The sequence below is a fragment of the Carettochelys insculpta genome, chromosome 16 (assembly GCF_033958435.1).
Source record: "Carettochelys insculpta isolate YL-2023 chromosome 16, ASM3395843v1, whole genome shotgun sequence".
NCBI classification, from domain to species: domain Eukaryota; kingdom Metazoa; phylum Chordata; order Testudines; family Carettochelyidae; genus Carettochelys; species Carettochelys insculpta.
This window is the reverse complement of record NC_134152.1, coordinates 4,424,794-4,440,217: the sequence shown is the minus strand read 5'-3', so window position 1 is coordinate 4,440,217 and position 15,424 is coordinate 4,424,794. Positions and strand designations below refer to the sequence as shown.

The window sequence follows — 15,424 nt, the reverse complement described above, 5'->3', positions numbered from 1 at the left end:
ATCTGGAGTTAAAGGCACTTTGTTTTAGAATGCACTCTTAAATTTTGAATGCTATGACCTGCTAGACTGAAATGTTCACTGAGAGGTTCATGTGTATTCAGACTCCTAATGTCTGCTCTGTGTCCATTCATTCTTTGGTGAAGTGATTGTCCAGTTTGTCCAATGTACGCAGAGGGGTGCTGCTGGCACATAATGGCCTTTACCACATGGTGCAGGTGTATGAGCCCCGATCATGAAATTGATGTGGTTAGGTTCAGTGATGGTGTCTCAGTGTAAATATGTGGACACAGTTGGTGAGGGGGTTTGGTGCAAGGAAAAGTTTCAGGATTAGTACTTCTGTGGTGTGGCTGCGGTTGCTGGTGAGAAGTTGCCTGAGGTTAGGTGGTTGTCTGTAGGAAGGTACAGGTCTGTAACCCATGAGCTCACAGCGTCATGTTCCAGTACAGGTTGCAGATTGTCGATTATGCGCTGGAGGGGTTGGAGTTGGGGGCTACAGGTGATGACAAGTGGTGTTCTGTTACTAACCTCCTTGGGCCCATCTAGAAGTAGCTGGTTTCTGGGTATTCGTCTAATCCTGTCAGTCTTCTTCTTTTCTTTACTTCTCCCAGTGGATAATTAAGTTTTACGAATGCCTGGTAGAGCTCTTGGTGGTTTTGGTCTCTGTCAGTAGAATTGGAGTAGATGCGTGTGATGTGTCCTGGATGGGAGCTGGGGGCATGTAGGCAAGAGTAGGAGTCAGTGGGTTTCTGGTATGGAGTGGTATTGATTTGACCGTCGGCGATCTGTACTGTGGCGTCCAGGAAACGGATCTCTCGTGTGGAATGCTCAAGGCTGAGACTGATGGGGGAGTGAAGGTTGCTGAAATCCCTGTGGAATTCTTCAAGAGTCTCTTTACATGGGTCCAAATGATGAAGAGATCATCGACGTAGCGTAAGAAAAGGAGGGCTAAAAGCGGCCGGGAGCTGAGGAAACTGCTCTAAGTCAGCCACAACAATGTCAGCATACATCTCTGTCTGCGGGGGAGAGCTTGGCTCTCCATTTCCACCCCCAGCGAGAGCCACAGGGGAGCGTGGGGACTGCGAAGTGGTGACTGAAAACAAAGGACCTTGAAACACAAGAATGAGAAGACTCAGAAAACCATGGAGCTGCCAGAGCAGAGGCGGGGCAGGAGCACACAGGGACAGCTGGTAGGTGACTCATAAAAGGGAGTCACCCACCACATCGCTTTGGCTTTATACAAATGTGGTTTAAGCAGCCCATGTCCAAGGCAAGTTTTTAATCAGAACATGGTTTGGTACGAGACGAGAGCTCCGGCAGATGTACCTGCCTCTACAATACCACCAACCAAAGTCAGCAATCACTTCTAGAGACCACCACTCCACCAGCCCACCCACATTTAGCAAATCAACCTGCCCCAGAGGAAACTGGGTGGCTTATGACATTGGGTGTTGCACATGCACCAGCTCTGCTGGCCAGAACCATGGCATGGACAGGGTTAACGCTAGGATGCATTCCATGTGGGAGTGGAACGCAGGCGGGAACGGTCTGGCACACGGTTTTCCCACACAGATTTGCCTGTTTCACTTAGTTTGCCGATTTTTCCTCCTTGCTCATCTGTCTGAGAAAGTGAACCAGGGATGCTTAGTTCTTGGGCAGGTGATCATGGGAATACAGGTAACGTGGCACCAGTAAGCACCACGAAGGGGAGCCCCAAACACCAGGACAGGTTCTTAGGAGGATCCCCCAGCCCCAAGGTGAGTATCCAGAAGCTCACCGGCAAAGACCCTCACGGTAATGAAGAAACGTGAGGGGACATCTGGTTAGCTAGGAGCAACACAACCGGGTCTGATCCCAGGAGCTGAGTCCGTGGGTGAGCTAAGTTCCAGGTGGGGTGTTGATTTGTGTGACTCACCACATACTCTAATGTCTCCAATGGCAGGTGGACTCTTCCATAGCGACACTGCCGCTCAATGCTACACAAGAAGGTCACGGGTAGCTCAGATCAACATCTGTGCACGAGGAGCAGAGCATTCATGCTCCATGCATACAACCAGACCAGCTTCTGATGTGACAGGCTGCACCCGCCACCCACGACAAAAACAACGAAAGGTTCCTCCTGACCCACAACGGCAGGAAAGCAGATTGTCCAGGCACGTAGCTCCACGATGACAGCACCTCAAACCTTTCCACGAGAAGTTCTTTTTATGACGTGATACAAATCACTTCCAAGTCACTTTAGGGTGGACAAGGGCAATACATTCAGGTGTAATTACGCTGACAGTCTCAGCAACTTTCCCTTTATCTGAAGCAAGTCAGAAATACGACCCACGGCCCTGGCATTTGCTTCCCCTATTTGAGCAGTACTCTCCCAGGGCAGGTCTCCATGATAAATTGGCCACGCTGCTGTAGTGCTTCTGGTGAAGACGCTCTCAGCCCACGAGAGACAGCTCTGCCGCTGACATAGCACTGTACATGTGGGCACCTAGCGGTGAGGCTTGGTCTACCCTGCACAGCTGCATCGTTGTAACCACCACGACTACTTCCCACGCTGAGCAACATCCACGAGCGACGTGGTTATACCAAAGCAATTGTGTCGTGCAGACCAGGGCTATGGGTTCATCTTCACACAAGCAGTGGGACAACCGCTCAGCTGCACCACTGTCGTGCTTTCGTGAGGATACTCCTGTACAGACGGGAGAGCTTCTCCCATTGGCGTAGTTAAACCACCTCCCTGAGAGGCGGTAGCTGCGTCTTCGCTGTAGCATAGCTGTACCCTCACTGACCCAGCATTGTCCGCAAGGGGGCTTATACAGCACCCAGGGGAGCGAATAAAGTTGCGATACCAACATAGGTCTGTAGGGCAGACCTGACCGCACACAGCTAGCGAGTAAAGGGCGCGTTGGTGAGCCCACTGGGAAATCCACCCTGCAGGTGATTCAAATGCAGCTAGAAAACTCAGCTGAACATAGCGAAGAAGAGCCCAACCCTACCCCAAGCTGTTCTTGGGGCCACAAAGAAATCTGGTTATTAAATTAATTGGAGACAAACAGAAAACAACTGAAACAACCCAGATGTTTTCTCTCCTTTAAGAGCTGATGTTTTGTTTGCCAGCAGGATAGAGCACAAATGACTCCCATTTGCTAAATTAACCCAAGGGTGCTCAATCACAGTTAAGGGCGCAACGGTGTAATTAAACTGCTGTGTAATCCGCACCTTAACTCCTGGTGACTCAGCCTCACTGCTCAAAAGTGCTTCCTTATCTGAGATGCCATTTCCCTGTTACGTTTTGGAGCCACAGCAAGCGATATGCAAGGCTAAGACTCGCGCATGGGCGTTTTTAGTAAAAATCAGACAGGCCATGAGCAAGAACCAAAGATTCACAGCCTGTGAACACTCCACGGCTTCTTATAGATCCCGACACCGCTGCTCTGAAAGGCCCCTGATCTGATGGAGGGGACTGAATGCCCACTGCTCTGAGGACCCTGGGAACCACTGCTCTTAGAGCCTCTGGGGTGACCCGTTGGGCCACAGCCGCCACGAGCTTCTCGGGAGACCTCAGCCTCACTGGCAGATGCAGAAATCGTATGTCCCAGGAAGTCCCGGCACAGTGACATCTGCAACAGGCTAGCAGCCTTAGTAATGTGCATCAACAGCTTGTGTGAACAGCTGTTCGACTCTTGCCGCTTCATACCCTGAAGTAGACTCTCTTAGCCCTGGGCAGCCCCAAACCAGCCCAAGTGGTGCAGGTGCAACTGTCCACAGGTGGGCTCGAACCTGGGACCTCTGGGGCTCAGTGCAGGAGCCTCTACAGTTTGAGCTCTAAGCCAGTTGGCTCTCAGCTAAGGCTGTAGAGGAAACTCCTCCTTTTGCTGTGTAAGCAGTCTAGGTGCTCCCCACATGGGACAGGCGTGTGGGTTACACAGGCACAGAAGAAGGAAGCTTCACCACCTTGCTGTCACCAGATCGCCCATTACGAGTATGCTTCTGCAGGGAGAGGTGGTGAGACCTCTCCATGAAGCTATTCCAAAGACACGATTCTTTTCCTGCTCTCAAGGATGCAGCTTTCCGATGAGCAAAGGAACAGGGGCAAAGGGCCACCAGTCACCAGGGGAAGAGAGCTAAAATTTTACTCACAATACCGCCGAATAACGGACAACAAAGGAGGAAAGAACAGCAAAGGGTTGGGGAAAGAGAAAAGGTGATATGATGGGAACTGCACAATGGGACACACACATCCTAACGAGGCCTCCAAGACAACGAAGCTGGGAAGCAATCCTTAGCAGAAGGTTTCACACACTTACATATTTAGTCTACATTGCAAACTGACCACCAGGAAACAAACTGCTTTCAGTGGAGCAAAGTGATTGGACTCCATCCCACATGGAATGGAACCTGCAAAGCAACCTCCCAGGGCCCTGCGTTTTGCTAAGGGATCCCAATCTTCATATATTAGCACACAACAGCACGTGCTTTCCCAGACAATAGGCTAGGCTACCAGCGTCACAGCTGGAGGACGCACTCTCCACGGCCGTGGGATTCATACTCTACCACTCCTGAGACGTAAATGGAAATGAAACATGGTATTTAAATCACTAACATGTTTACAATTAACTCACTGCTGATCCTCATTGGTTCATTCCTCCACTCCTCTCCAGATTTGCTTCCCTTTGGCCTTTAATAAAGCAGAGTACCACTTCATTTAAAGAATGACTGCCTCACCCTGCACAAAGAGGTGCTAACTTCCAAGCATCCTCTTTCCAATCACCTGTAGGGCAACTGTGTTGAGCATAAAACTTCCTGTGCCACTTGTCCGGATGGATTAACTCACCTCCCATGAGGTAAAACACCGAGCCATCCTGCCTGCACCTAAAGTCACGCTCAACTTGAGGCCAGATTTGTCTCATGGTTGAGCGATGCGTCAAGGGCAAAGAACTTCTTCTAGACCTGATGCTCAAGTACAGGTAATTTATGCCCTTCCCAGATTGAGCGACTATATCTGACGCTTCCTTGAGGCTCGGCGGGGGATGGCCCAATCTGGGACCATTTGTCCCGTTTAAAAAATAAGCCGGGATGCCTTTTTGGCATCCCAAATATGGGTCCGTCCCGCCCAATCCGGGACAAGTGGTCACTCTGTTCCCAGATGACTAGGAATGAAACACAGCGTTTTCATATCACTTCAGGCTGACAAAATGTTTGCGACTACAGCAGGTGATAGATGGGATGAAGAAATAGACAGCTTCCCCAAACTTCTGTGTAAAAGGTTGTATTCGCTCAAGCCACGCTCCTTTCACACTTGCACCAAAACCTCCTCAAAAATGGATTCATTATACGTGTGCCCATGTGGTGCTTCACAGAACTTAACTAGAAACTCATCTGCGCAAAACCTGCCCTGCTGATGTCAATGATTGGAGAGCGCTAAGCACAGCGAATTTGAAATCCGCAAGAAACTCTGCAAAAATCAAGACTCGTTTTTCTGCTCCAAAATGACCCGCAGTATTTAAACAGCAAAGTAACTTTGAAACACATCCCACGCTAGGGCCCTAATAAACATTTGCTCTAATTAGCTATTTGGACAAAAGCCTGAAATTTAGCTTCAGCTGAATAATATTTCGAAAACGTATTGGAAGTCAAGCGGTTCAAGTCAGAAGTCCATCCCTGAGGTGTCAGCAGCCTGACCGGCTCAGCCACTGTACCCGTTTTCCTAGCGGTAATGACGATAGCTCAGAATAGCGAGGAGGAGGGTGGGCCTGAGGAGACGTTGTACCTTTTTGGCCTCTCATGGTCAGTTTGCATCATAGGAATGGCCATGCCGGGTCAGACCGAAGGCCCAACCTAGCCCAGTGTTCTATCTTCTGTCAGTGGATAAATAAAATGGATTTATTTCACCCATTCTTGTTGTTAGAAACATCTGTCTCCACACGGGCATTCATTCCCCCCCTCAAGGAATAACTATTTCCTCCGGAAGGAAATTTTCAGTCTCTCTCCCCCCTACACGTTTATGCTGGAGACTCAGATAAAAGATGTCTCCGATTTTTTACAGAACATTCAAAATGCTGCCAGGGAGCCTAATTTTATGAGCTGCTGAGTGCTCAGTTTCCATCCCCCCCTCAGGATACAGCCCTTACTGCTCTGGATTGTCTGGTCACATTAAGCCAACCACAGCGGACAAACCCCATTAGCGGGCTGTTTCACTGTGAAGCGTACATCTGCACATCCTGTGGGAAGTCAGCTTTTGCAGGATGGGTAATGTGTTCTTTTCAGGAACAAAACAAAACAAAGCAGTTTTAGTTTACAGAAAGAATTAGCAGGAAGTTGTGATCCCACACCCCGCAAACACTGCTTATTTCTTAACACATTAAAGGGTTTTCCTTCCCTGTCTGCAAACGCAAAGTGGCAAATATTATATAGATTTTGGTTATCCAGTTGAGGGAAGGGGAGCTCAGAGACCCTGCTTCTTCCCCACCCACCCCGAATAAAATGGACAAAGGGAAGCAGAGTAGGTTAATAATGATTTTTAAATTAAAAATATATATTTTAAAACTGATACTACAGTTTAAACAAAACAGCTTTTTTCCTTTTTAAAAATAAATCTAGTTAAAATGAAATCTGAGTGTAATGTACAATAACGACTATACCCACTATAATCTCTTAAAATGTTTAAATCAAAATAAATATGCTGAACTCGTGAGCAGTACCATGAACTGAGTTAGAAACTCTTTTTCTATATAAATAAAGAACCAGAGAAAAAAATCCAACTTTTGGGGTCAAGCTTCATAAAGACGACACAATAGGTCAGCCTCAATAACTTAGGAGACTTCTAATTTTCAAGGGATTTAGACAACTTAAGAATCTGAGCTTCACTCAGGAGCAACGGAAGCTCCCTAAAAGTGCACGTAAGGGGAGTTATACCACCCCTTTTTCCCCCAACACCCCACCGCTCATTTTTCCTTACGGATGGCAAAAATTATGGGACCATGTCCTCTGACTCCCTGTTCCAGTGCCTTGACTCTGGTGACTTTCACAAAGGCATATTTACAAAATTTTCCTAGGCTGACCTGAAACAATCCATTTACTTCACCGACTACAGTTAATCCTCCTGTACCTTTAATAACTCATTTAGTTGTAACTGTTAAATGTGTTCCGATAAGTTTATGCATCCAAAACACATAAGGCTGTTCTGTCTAGTAAAAATGTGTTGTCGTCCATTTAATTAAATTCCAGTTACCAGCCCAAATGAAGCCTGACACAAACGAAAAGCAAAAATTTGCTAGTAAATGAGCAATATATCACTCATTGTTTTCTTACAGTCTAAAAATGTGCAATTAAGAAGAATCTGAAAATGTCAAGTTATACAATTGCTCAATGCAATGTAAACAGCGTACCTCCGAAGCAGCAAAAAGATGTATCGAAGCTAGCAGAACGGTTCTGTTTAGCCGTAAATCAACATGTTTTCATGGTTATATCAACCAAGGAGAACGCACCTCTCCAGGCAATCACTGAAAAAATGGAAATGTTGATTAAAACAATTTAAACCGAGGCTTTCCAGCTAGTGATAAATCAATGCACCCAAAGAGAATGTAGCAAATTAGCCAGAAAACCCAGCTCAGAGCACTGAACAACATGCACGCAATGGGAGGCTCCCGGAGCCGCTGGCTTACAAGGAAATTCCCTCCTCAGCATTACTATTTGACACAATAGTCTAAAAAGAATGAATCCCAGCTGAGGAGGAGAAGTGGATTAGAACACTCACACCTTACGGCAGTGTTCCCTGGAAGCTGAGCGCTTGGCAGCTGCCCATGAGAAATGCCCGTGCTCTCCAGCTGATCAGCAGAGCCCCCACAGCTGGCAGCACGTGTTGCTATGGGTGGTTCACATCTGCACATGCCTCAGGGCACATAAAAGTTATTCTGCCCACAGACGGACAAAATTAGCGGGAACAGTGCTACGGAGCCGCAAGGTTACGAAAAAATGCGATAAGTTGACTAAAAGATGCTGGCTGACAAGCTGGGCAGATGTTTAACGTCTTGAATTCTAACACTGTGAGCTAGTTGTGTGACCACGATTTGTATTGATTCTTCCCCACGGCCCACTCTAAACTCCCTTTGCCAATACCCAGTGGCTGAGGCCATCATGCAGCAGGAACCAGAAGACTGCAGGAATTGTTGTGGTCCTAAACCACAACGGAAGCAGATATTTGGGAACCTCTACCGCGGAGGAAGAGGGACAATTCGGGAGAAGAGACAAATCTTTGCCTTCCACAGACAGAAGTTCAGCTTCTGGCAATGAAAGTTCCCAGGATTGCAAAGTTCTATCTTGAGCTGAACAGCCTTGTCAGGGCACAGCTTAAATAAAGGCAAAGGAACTGTATCTAAGCTTATTCATGCCACCTAAACTCTGCCCTCATTTCCCTCGTCGGTTATCAAGCGTGGCTCCCAACTGGGGTAAAGCATCTCCACCCCACCAATGCACCCTTTCCCTAGGATTGGATCAATTCCCTCTCCCACGTGCGCAGTGGCACCTGGTTGCTATAAAGTGTATTTCTTCGTATTCAGATGTATCTTTCCAATCTCACCATTCCAGCAATTTTTTTAAATGCAGGAACTAAAACTTGTCATTTTGGTCTTCCACTCCAGAGATCTTTAATGCACAATGTTAAAAACAAGCTGCCACAATTTGCATTAGACTGGCTTGATGGAATCGATTAAACTATTCTGGGCTCCAAAGTCAATAAAACGGAGCTTTCAGACTTTGGTTTCAGTGGGTGCAGCTAAGAACAAATTACCTAAATCGCTGCTTTATATGAGGGGGAAAACAAGCTGCTAACGCACATCACTGCATTAATGGCACCTTTCCACAAGCACTCAAAAGCCCAGGCCTGGCTGTTACTATGCAGTCATTTACACCATCAGCCAAAAGGGGAGTCATTGGTCCTGGGGATTAATGCAGTAGCCTTTCACTCATGTTAGAAAAGAGACTGCTAGGAGAATCCTAACCAACAATGCACATTTGAGTAAATAAATAAAAATATCGCAAAATTCGACATAATACGCAAGGGATCTGGAACAGCCGGGGACAATGCAGGTCAGCACTGCAGTATAAAAGCAGAGCTTTAGAATAAAGAGGTCCTTAATTTCTACAGCATCCTAAAACACTACACTCAATGTTACAGCTGCAAACAATGTGCTCAAAAGCCAATGAGTGACAACGTGGAGGTTGCCTGTCCCTCTGTGCCTGCATTTTAAGATACACCAGTTATACCATCCACCCCCTGCATCAGGCAGTGCCTAGACTGCAACGCTGAGGTGAAAATAGGTGTCTGCCTACCACAGTCCCTATTTATCAAAGCTAAAGCAACTTTCTGCTATGGAATTTAAATACTTTTGTTTTAAAAATAATTTCAAACTTTGGGCTTAAACTGCAGCAAGGGAGGTTTAGGTTGGACGTTAGGAAAAAGTTCCTAACTGTCAGGGTGGTCAAACACTGGAATAAAATTGCCAAGGGAGGTTGCGGAATCTCCATCTCTGGAGATATTTAAGAACAGGTTAGATAGATGTCTACAGGGATGGTCTAGACAGTACTTGGTCCTGCCATGAGGGCAGAGGGCCGGACTCAACGGCCTCTCGAGGTCCCTTCCAGTCCTAGCATTCTATGACTCTAGTCTTATCCTATTTAACGAGGGCATCCCAGCTCGTAGGGAATGGGTGACAAGGATGCTTCGCTCCACGATTATCTCCTCTGTCCGTTTCCTCTGAAGCCCTGGACATTGACAACGGTTGGAAGACAGGATCCTGGTCTACACAGACCAGTGGTCTGACTCAATATGGACATTCTCTTGTTCTCTGTGTGCCTGCCTACGTGCGCACCGAAGCCCACATAAATTATCTCAGTCATGCTGAGTACCTCGACACGGCAGTCAGAAATCCACAGCGGTGATCCTCAGAGCCCAGGCCTACAGACTATCTATGCAGACGCTTGGACTCAGGCTCTGAAGCCTGCCACTCTCGGTGGACTTCAGAGTCTAAGCTCTAGCCCACACTCAAAGGTCTACATAGCTATTTTTGAGGCCAGAGTGTGAGCCCTGGCCTGCAGACCTGGCCTCCAAGACTCGCTGCTTGGGTTTCTGCTGTCATATAGACGTACTCATTGACCTAAATTAAGGTCCCAGTGCTGAGGCACTGGAAAAGTTCATTAAAGGTCAACAAATACGATTAAGGACTTGGAACAGCTGCCATACGAGGAGAGATTAAAAAGACTGGGACTTTTCAGCTTAGAAAAAAGGAGACTAAGCAGGGGGGGTGGGAGGGGTCATAAAATCATGATTGGTGCAGAGAAAGTAAATAAGAAAAAGTTAGTTACTGGTTCCCATAACACAGGAACGAGGGGTCACCAAATGAAGTCAATATATGGCAGATTTAAAACAAACAAAAGGAAGTAGAGGTTGGAACTCTCTTGTCCGGCAACATCTGTGGTCTGGCATGATTTTAATTAGCCAACCACATACCAAGGGTACTGCCAAGAGTCCCGTGGACCCCAAAAGTTTATTTCCAGCCCTGGCTCTCAGTGTTCTGGGCTGTTATTTAGTTCTAATTTACCCCTACGTGTCTTCGACGAGACCAGGAAGCAGTGGAAGTTTTGGTAACGCTGATAGACAATATTGACCTCCCATGGTTGGGCAAATTCTCTTGTTTGGCACCAGTCAGGTTCAACCTGTACTTTTTCCACACAGCACCCAGTCAACCTGTGAACCTCCTCACCAGAGGCTGTTGTTCAAAAAAGTGCTAGATAAATTCACGGAGGATAAGTCTACCAACGGCTATTCGCCAGGATTAGTAGGAATGGTGTCCCATGCCTCTGGTTATCAGAAACTAGGAAAGGTGACAAGGGAGGGATCGCTTGATGATTATCTGTTCTGTTCACTGCGCTGGGACACCTGTCATTCACCAGGTGTCTGAACACAGGATGTGGGACTAAACAGACATTTGTTCTGACCCAATATGGCCACTCATATGTAACCTGAAACTTGGGCAACCCAAAATCAATTTTCTGCTCAGTCACAGATTGCGTGTATGACCTTAGGTGAGTCACTGAGCCTCTCTGCGCCTCAGGTCCATACTTGGGAGGCGCCTCTCTAAACAATCACCAAGCTCCTGCAATATCCACCTTCAAATTCCTCCTCCAGGCTCTCCTTTGTCATGATGCGTACACTACTCTGAACAGCACTTAGGCTGCTGGTATGCCACGACCACTGTCTCCTCGTACTCCCCCAGCTGTCTATAGCTGTTGTCTCTTGTCTTAAACTGTAAGCCCTTCGGAGAAAAGAACCACACCAAGCCCAATGGAGTCCTAATTCATGACTACAACAAGAAGTCCTGTGGCAACTTATAGACTAACAGATATTTTGGAGCGTAAGCTTTCGTGGGCAAAGACCTGGTCCAAAATATGCTCCAAAATATCTGTTAGTCTATAAGTTGCCACAGGACTTCTTGTTGTTCTCAAAGCTACTGGCTAACACGGCGACCTCTCTGATACTAAGTCATGACTCAGACTCCTACTTGTGGTGGCAATGCAAATAAATAAAAAGTACCTCCCATTGTCAGATACGCACACTAAAATACTATGATACACACTGTGGTGATGGGGAGCCACATGAGTATTAAGCTTAAGACATAAGCAGAAATGAATCAGTCCAGATTTACACTGTTGTATTTGAAAACAGATTCTGGCTCAGAACAACGCAGAGATTGTCCAGTCCCCCACTCCCAATTGCCAAAGAGCATCCAACCTGTGCCCAGAAAGACACAGGGATCCAGAGAGGAAAAAAGTACAGCTGTATGACGAACTACACAAGGGACCAAGATGAAGTTGCATGTGTAACCTTAACTCTGGTACTTTCTGACTTTTGAGCACTTGCAAAATTGTGCAGCCTTCACATTTTCCTTGTGAGAAGTAACTAAGTCACTCCAGATTCTTCTACCTCTACCCTGATGTTCAGACACCAATATTCACCCCTCAGTGAGCACAGCCCTTTATCTCAAACTGAACTGACATGGAGCGTACAAGACTGCTGTTATCAAATTAAAGGAAAGTATTACGAAAACTTAAGGTAACGTTCTCTTTGGTGACATTGTGGATCAGAATATGCACTTAAGGTCCACTTATGGACGCCTTTTTGATCTCCACCACTTACACTCAACTTACAAAAAAAAATCAGACACCTGGGCCCACTGTTCTCACTACAAAACTCACTATGTCCACGCCCAGATGTCAGGGGAATGTTTCAGGGAATCGGGCCCCAAGACATTACTGCTTTCATGTCAGGAATTTCCCACAGGTAGCACTGCTCACTTACTTTTAAACAAACATAGGTTGACGCATAAGAATGATTTGGGAAGATATGCTCTAACTAAACAACTTGAGTTGTTTCTTTAGGCTTGCTATATACAAAGCAGAATTCTACAGCTAACAGAATCTCTGACTGCACACATTCATTATTTTCTCTCCAGGTGCTGAGGCAGTTACGCAGCAGGAGCTAACAGAATATGCCACCAATGGAGGTATCTTTCTGTAGGATTTCCAAAACTTCTCCTGGGAGTGATGGCGTTTGCCCAAGCCTTGCCAAACTCCTGCTTGATTGAGTTAACGGAGTTTCTCCAGCATTGCCCGGGTAGTTTCAAACGTATCTGTATTCTTCTCACATGAAAACTACAGGTTGGACCTCTTCGTCCAGCACCCTCGGGACCTGACTTGTCCCGAACAAAGGAGTTTGCCGGACGGAGAGGTCAGGCCTCTGGGCTCTACTACGGGGTGGGGGGTGCCAGCCTACCAGCTCCCCTCCTGGCCACTGGTCCCACTCTCTGCCCTGATCCGCTCTGCTCCCAGGACACCACCAGGCTCCATGGGCCCCAGGCTGCTGTCCCAGCTGCACTACCAGCCCATCAGCTGGGCTCGCTAGACCTGGGCTGCCAAAGGAGAGCTTCACTCCTGTCCGCCCAGCCCCTAGGTCTGTGCCAGATCAGCTTTGCTCCCGGTCACCAGCACTTGAACCATGAATGTTGCCAGACTCCCAGAAAGTCCTGGACCAGAGAGGTTCCACCTGTATTGTGTGATGCTTTAATGCAAGTTCAGTACTTGAGCTTCCCACCAGAGGTGTTAAGTGATCAAATTCTCACATTTGTTGGCTACACATTCACATACTGAAATAACCAAACCTGCTACATTTCATTGTCACAAAATGTGATTTCAGATAAACGAGAGCATTTTAAATGACGTAGTTTTTCCATTAATGGGAATGCAAGGAAAGAAGAGCTACCATCCTTCCTTAACTCAAGTCATGAATAATCTGTTCCAGACTGGGCTCTGCAAATTGTAGTCAGATAAGCAATATGGCTGAGAAAGGTGAGAATCCAAATGCAGGGCTCCTCCATATGCAAATGGGCAATGAAATTAGCTACAGTGCTTTTAATTACTCTTTTGTTACTCATGGGAAGTCTGTAACCAGATACTCTTATCACAAATTAAACAGGTTTATTTCAATGCAGTTTACACACCATTTAAACTGCAAATCCATTTTTAAGACGAGCGTCAGTGCCCAGAACTGACAGGAACAATTTATACATATTCACGTATTTTAGCCCAGCAAGCAAACGCCCATTCAGGCATGAGATACAAATAAGACAACCTGAGCATTATGTGATATGCAAACTGCTGGATCCCCTATTACAGACTATTGGGGTGCAGCTAGTTAGCTCTGCTCCACACACACAGAGAGACTCTCCTACCACAGGCTATAAGGGTAGGGCTAGCTCTACCATTGCCAGTGAGACCCCCTCCTCAGTACGGGCTGTGATGGTGGGGCTTGCCCTGCCTATGGGCTCTGAGCGTGCGTCTAGACCTACCCCTCCACCCACCCACCCACCGAACGCCCAAGATGGGCTCAGAGGAGTAGCCGTGTTACTCTGTAACTTCATAAACAACATGCAGTCCTGTGGCATCTTAACGACCAACACATTTATTAGGTCATGAGTGTTCACGTGTCCCACTTTTTCAGATTACTGCAGTAGACAATTATAATCCAGGTTTATATAGCCAGGGAGGAGGACAGCAAAGGAAGGTAGAAAACATGGGGTGTATCTGTCACTAGTAGGACCCTCTACAAGCTCTACTAGTGACAGTCACCCCCACTTTATTTCCCTCCTCCTCCCCATCTACTCTGCAAACCGTGGATGCGAAGCCCCTACTCTAAACACCTGAAGAAGGGGACCTTATCCACAAACCCTTATAACCTAATAAATCAATTAGTCTTTAAAGGTGCCACGGGATTGCTCATTATTTAGGCTGTGAGTATGGGGCTAGCCCAATTGGCCCCCCCCCGCACAAAGGGGGGCAGGCCTCGCCCAACCGGCCCCCCCCGCACAAAGGGACTCCCCAGAACAGGCTGGGGGGGTGCGGCTAGCACTACAAGCACCAGGGTAGGCCGGGGTGCCTGGTGCTGCCTCCCACCTGGGATCCTCAGTGAAGGCGGGGTGGGGGGAGTCCCACCGGCCCCCACGAGCTCCCCCGTACGGACTGCTGGGCATGGGGCTAGCCCCGCCCCCAAGGACCCCCAGCACGAGCTGTGGGGCAGCGCAGCCCCGCCCCGCACGGGGACCCCAACACAGGCCGGAGGGCGGGGCTGGCCCGGCCCCCACGCAGGTCGGCCCCACCGGGGACCGGGGGCGGACGGCAGCGACCCCGTATCCCCCGCGCACGCGCACACACTCACCCTCACCGTCCCAGCAGCCTCGCTTCGCTCTCCCGGCCCCGCCCCGGGGCGGGTCTCCGCCGGAAGGGGTGGGGCGCCTCAACCGTCCCACTCGGCCAAGGGCGTAGCGCCATTTCCGCTTCCGGTCTCCCGAGCGGGCGAGTGAGCCCCAGGTGGGGCCGCTGTGATCTGCGCCCGCGCGGAACCGGCGGCCGAGCCCGACGCACGAGCTTGTGCGCACGCGCATCTGGCAGCCGCGCCGCCTGCCCGGCGCGTTGGCCACTCCGAATTCGAGTCATTTCCATGGGGGCGGGATCAAAGTGGAAGGTCCAATGGGAAAGGCTCTGCGGGGGCGCGCGGAAGCGCCGTTGCCTGGTAGCGGGGTGAGGCCAAGGCGCAGGGTCGGGGCCGGGCCCCGAGGCCGCCTATGGGTGTCCGCGGTCCCGGCCTCAGGCCGGGGAGATGGAGCCGGGAGGCGGTTGCTGGGTAGCGCGGGGGCTGGAAAACGTGTGTGGGGAGCAGGGACCGTCACGGGCTGGGAGCTCGAGGCCGCCTGCACCGTCCGGCCGCCGTGCAGCCGCTGCCACCCAGCCGCGACCGCTCGGCCCTCAGCACTGGGACACGCGGGGGCTGGGCTCAGCCCCTTCCCGGCCGGGGCACGAGGTGGCACTGCGGGGAGAGGTG

General features: G+C 48.8%; 1 protein-coding gene across 3 annotated transcripts in view; it reads right to left on the bottom strand.

The window, feature by feature from the left end:
- The window catches only part of FAM234A (family with sequence similarity 234 member A), a 37,512-nt gene extending 22,690 nt beyond the window's left edge, over positions 1-14,822 (bottom strand). Inside the window, exons 1-2 of one of the 3 annotated variants that reach the window (XM_075010861.1) lie at positions 14,762-14,822; positions 7,383-7,496 (exon numbers count right to left, since the gene is read on the bottom strand). The gene's annotated coding sequence lies outside the window, so the exon portion shown is untranslated. The remainder of the gene's footprint in view (positions 1-7,382; positions 7,497-14,761) is intronic. The other 2 variants (XM_075010859.1, XM_075010860.1) reach the window with 2 other exon arrangements.
- Between the last annotated feature and the right edge of the window lie 602 nt (positions 14,823-15,424).